The sequence below is a fragment of the Saccopteryx leptura genome, chromosome 8 (assembly GCF_036850995.1).
Source record: "Saccopteryx leptura isolate mSacLep1 chromosome 8, mSacLep1_pri_phased_curated, whole genome shotgun sequence".
Classification (NCBI taxonomy): Eukaryota; Metazoa; Chordata; class Mammalia; order Chiroptera; family Emballonuridae; genus Saccopteryx; species Saccopteryx leptura.
The window spans coordinates 36168637-36174010 of record NC_089510.1 but is presented as its reverse complement, the minus strand read 5'-3'; positions in this window follow the sequence as shown (position 1 = coordinate 36174010).

Below are 5374 nucleotides of genomic sequence, written 5' to 3'. Positions count from 1 at the left end.
CCTCATGGGTTGCCACACCATCCTGAGAAAAACCAAAATGAAAGGAAGAGGAGAGACACAGAGACAGATAGGAAGAGACAGAAGCAAAGAGGAGGGAGAAACCCATGGGTGGGAATAACAGCATTTTATAAAAAAACACAGGAAAGAGATAAGGAAAAAGAAATATTCTCTTTTAAAAGATGGTGAGAAGGAAGACAAACTAAGAATGGTTTACTAGGTTTTACCTGGAATATATTAATACTTTTTAAATTTATTTTTTAATTGATTGATTTGAGAGAGAGAGAAAAAGAGAGATACAGAGCAGAAGGGAGAGAGAGAAAAAAATCTTTCCCCCCCCACTTATTTATGTATTTATTGGTTGATTCTTATATGTGACCTGACTGGAGATCGAACCCACAACCTTGGCACATCAGGTTGATGCTCCAACCAACTGAATTACCAGGCCAGTGCAAACATGTTTTCTTTCAAATTTTGTTGTTTTTTGAATGACAGGCCTTACAGTAAGTTATCACTGTCCTTTAAACTCATATAAGCTACTTAAATATTATTTATGGCTCTCCAACTTTTGAATAATACTTTAACATTTAGAGGTACTATCTGAGTCTTCTTTCAGAAGTATGTGTGTGTGTGTGCTTGTCCTTACTATTACTTTTTAAAGCTATAACTATAGTAACAAAAACAATATCATTGACAATAGGCAAGGAAATTAACTAAAATTTTATTTATTTATTTATTATTATTATTATTCATTCCTTTTTTTTAAGAGTGATTGAGAGAGAGAGAGAGAGAGAGAGAGAAAGAGAGAGAGAGAGAGAGAGAGAGAGAGAGAGAGAAAGGGGGAGGAGCAGGAAGCATCAACTCTCATATGTGCCTTGACCAGGCAAGTCCAGAGTTTCGAACTGGTGACCTCAGTGTTCCAAGCCGATGCTTTATTCACTGCACCACCACAGGTCAGGCAGGTAAAAGTTTTTGCTCTAACACACACACACACACACACACACACACACACACACACACCTGATATATATGCTACATATATATTTGATACCAGATATATGTATGTATATATGTGTATGTATGTATACACACACACATTGCCATATAATGTTAACATCTGATCCCTGAGGAGATGCTCAGATAATATAAGATGGGCATAGCAAATTCTGGTGTGAGGACGGTCGAAGTTTCAAGGATAATGGAATGTGGACTGAATGATCTGAGAAAGGAGGCCTTGGTTAGGTGGCAGTCATTGCAGATTCTTATCCTTGATTAGTGCACTGTCTTATTTATGGGACATTAGAAATTCTACACAAATGGTGAGAGGCACAGTTAAATATGTCTTTGACCCTTAAGCTAGTGTATTTTCTCTGCATCTTGCTATTTCTTTACCTGTTAGAAGGCAAGAATCCGGTGCGTTCTAAAGAGCACCAGGCTTACCATTTCAAACCCTGGAATATGGTCCAGAACCATAAGCTGGGTAACTTTAGGCAAGTTACTTCCACCCTGAATTTCAGGTTCTTCCTCAGTGAATTGGATTAACTTCCTTCCTCATTTTTTTTCTGCCTAGGCATCATGGACAGCTGCTGCTCAGTCCATTCAATAGTAGCAGTAGAGTTATGTATTCATTAGGTATTTACAGAGAAAAAGAACCGATAGAATAGGTAGAGATAGGTAGAAAGAAATTTATTATGAGGGATTGGCTCATGCGATTATGAAGGCTAAGAAGTTCCATGCTCTGCCATATCCAAGCTCATGGTATAGTTCCCATTCCAACCCAAAGGCTTGAGAACCAGGCAAAACAAATCTAAGTCCCAAGGCTCAAGAACTGGGAGACTTGACGGTATAAGTCCTGGTTCAAATCCAAAGGCCCCAAAACCGGGAGTGTTGATGTCCAAGGGCTGGAGAAGAGGGATGTCCCAGCTCAAGCAGGAAACAAATTCACCCTTGCTCTTTTTGTTCTCTTCACGCTCTCACAGATTAGAGTATTCCCACTACGTTGAGGAAAGTATCTTCTTCTTTTTTTTTTTTTTTTGTATTTTTCTGAAGCTGGAAACCGGGAGAGACAGTCAGACAGACTCCCGCATGCGCCCGACTGGGATCCACCCGGCACGCCCGCCAGGGGCGACGCTCTGCCCACCAGGGGGCGATGCTCTGCCCCTCCGGGGCGTTGCTCTGCCGCGACCAGAGCCACTCTAGCGCCTGGGGCAGAGGCCAAGGAGCCATCCCCAGCGCCCGGGCCATCTTTGCTCCAATGGAGCCTTGGCTGCGGGAGGGGAAGAGAGAGACAGAGAGGAAGGAGGGGGTGGGGGTGGAGAAGCAAATGGGCGCTTCTCCTATGTGCCCTGGCCGGGAATCAAACCTGGGCCCCCTGCACGCCAGGCCGGCGTGCCGACGCTCTACCGCTGAGCCAACCAGCCAGGGCCGAGGAAAGTGTCTTCTTTACTCAGTCTATCTATTCTCATCCAGAAACATCCTTACAAACACATCCAGAAATAATATTTTACCAGCTGTCCAGGCATCCCTTAGTCCAGTCAAGTTGACACATAAAATGAACCATCACAAGTTATATGGAACAGTTATTGAGTACTTATTATGTATAAGATGTAAGCAAAGTACTTTTTCTTATTTCATCTTCAGCACATAATTTTGCATTATATTCCATTATTATCCCCAACTTAGAAACAAGAAAGTTGATGCAGAGAATTTAAGAAATTCAGCAAGGTCACACACCTGGTGAATAACATAGTCCTCATTATTTCGCCTTATCTAATATCTAGGTGTTTGCTTTTAGCCCCTACATTTGCTGCTCGCTCTAGTCCCTGACCCACGGGCATATTATGATATTGAGGATGGATTAATTTGCAAAAGTCTATCAGATTTTAAAAAAGACTCTTGAGGTACTCCCACTTAAATATCACTGAACTTGGTAATTTTTAGGCTTTTTTTTTTTTTATAGCTAACCTTCTGTATCTTTGGGTTTCTGCTGCTGAAAAGGAAGGAAACTTTCATTGTTATCCCTTACAATAAGGTTGGATCTAGTATTCCATTGCTTTCTGTTGTCCTCTAAAAGCCTGCATTAATCTGCCAGTCATCAGTTCCTCTGTCTCCCTCAGCAACGCACTGTTTTCAGAGCAGCCTCTGATCAGAAACTTCATTAAGTCAGCTCTGATTTGTCTTCTTATCTTACCTCTTAGATAACATATTGAAAATGCCAGCTGGGTCACCTATGGCACTCCTCTAATTAGACTGCCAAAGGCATAATTTTGTTAATATTGCTATAACAAAAAAATAACCATGTCACTGATGGCTGTGATCTAATTACAAACTGTACCTCAAACAATTATTATCTTTATAGTTGGCAAATATAAGTTGATTGAGGGTCAATATAAATGAGTGTGGCAACCACATTTTAATTTTTTGATATCCAAAAGATGTGTTCCATTAGGATATTAGCTTGTGAGATCACTCCTTCTGAAAAGACTGGTAGAAAGGATGCACACACACACACACACACACACACACACAATCAAAATCAGACTATCATCTGGGCATACATTCATGCATTTCTTTTATTATTTTAATGAGAATTGGGGAGACAGAGAATATCTAAAAATAGGTGGGATCCTAGACCTCGCTGGTTGGCTCAGCAATAGAACATCAGCCCGGCATGTGGAAGTCCTAGGTTTGATTCCCGGCCACAGCACATAGAAGAAACACCCATCTGCTTCTCCACCCGTCCCCCTCTCCTTCTCTATTTCTCCCTTCCCCTCCCGCAGCCAAGGCTCCATTGGAGCAAAATTGGTCCAGGTGCTGAGGATGGCTCCATGGCCTCTGCCTCAGGCACTTCTTAGAAGGGCTCAGGTTGCAACAGAGCAACACCCCAGAGGGGCAGAGCATCGCCCCCTCAGTGGGCATGCTGTGTGGATCAAGGTCAGGCACATGCAGGAGTCTGTCTCTCTGCCTCCTCACTTCTCACTTCAGAAAAATAGAAAAATAAATAAAAAAATAAAAAATAAAAATAGATGGGATCCTTGACTAAAGGAAATGATTGGAGGAGTCCAGTTGAGAGTTGTTCCTAGAAGCGTATGCAGATTTCTTAGGGCTAACATGTAACTTAGAGTAAAAAAAGATGACTGTCACATCTGATTAAACTGCTTGTGGGGGCACTGCTGTTTTTAGTATTTTCAGAGCACGTGGTGTGGCGCCTCACCTCTGTCTAGTACGAATATCCTTACTGTATGAAGGACTGCACCAAATCTCAGCCGTTTCTCACTTCTAGTGGGAGAGTTGCACCTCCTCCTCCTCGTCCTTTCCTCTCTCCCTGACTCTGCTTCTGGTTCAGCTGCATCTTCCCACAACTCACACCCTTTCGCCTCAAGCTTTAGGTGAAAAGAATGGGGTGGGGAAGGGCAAAGATGAGGGGATATGCAAATCTATCTGTCTTTGTCACAAAAGCCCACTAGGGCAACACTTCTACCCACATGTTCCGTTGGTCCAGCCACTGCCCTGCTCCACCAGCGTCACCTGCCACTAACATTTCACAGCTCAGAAAAACTTGGGGTTCCACATTCATCAAAAATACAGCTATTTTCCAAGTAGATTGTATTCCAAAAGACAAATGAGGGAGCAAAGCCTACAATTTTGCCTCCATCTTATTGTCTCCAATATCTTGATCACCACTTATTGAACACTGCTGTGTGCCAGGACTTATGCTAAGTGCTTTACATGTATAATTCTCTCCCTTCTAGCTCAGCTCTCAGTCTTTCAGCACTATAACAGATGGCCCTGGCCACACTTCAGCCCATATACCCTGGACTAGATTCTCAGGAGCCGCACAGAACTTTAGCTCCTTCCTTGCCCAAGAACTTTTTGTGTCAACTTCTCATCCTTAGAGTTTATACTTGGAACCTGCTAGACCTTGTTCTTTAACCCTCTGTTTCCCAAGGTATTTTCCTTATGCCACCAATCCGTGAAATTTTCATTCCACCATCAGATAGAAGAGAGAGCAGAGAGTAGGACCCTGATTCAACTGCCAGTACTATAGCTCATGTAGTTATTTTTCTGAACATACTTTGCATAGGAATACACAAAAGCTTGGCTTCATAGTTTCATTAATACCAATATCTCAGGTATATTGCAGTTCGATTTGTTTTTTACAGATTGGCCCCCAAAATCCAACTCTAATAATATTTCTTTGTAACATGCATTTGAAGTTGTAACAATGGATTTACAAATAAAGTTTTGGAGCATGATGCACTCAGATATCTTGGGAAGTGTTTATATTTGGGGGAATACAGAAAAAGTTGCACTTTTGTGGCTTGAAGAATTAACCTTAAAACATTGTTTTTAGGAATAACAAATATCTTTTTTCTAC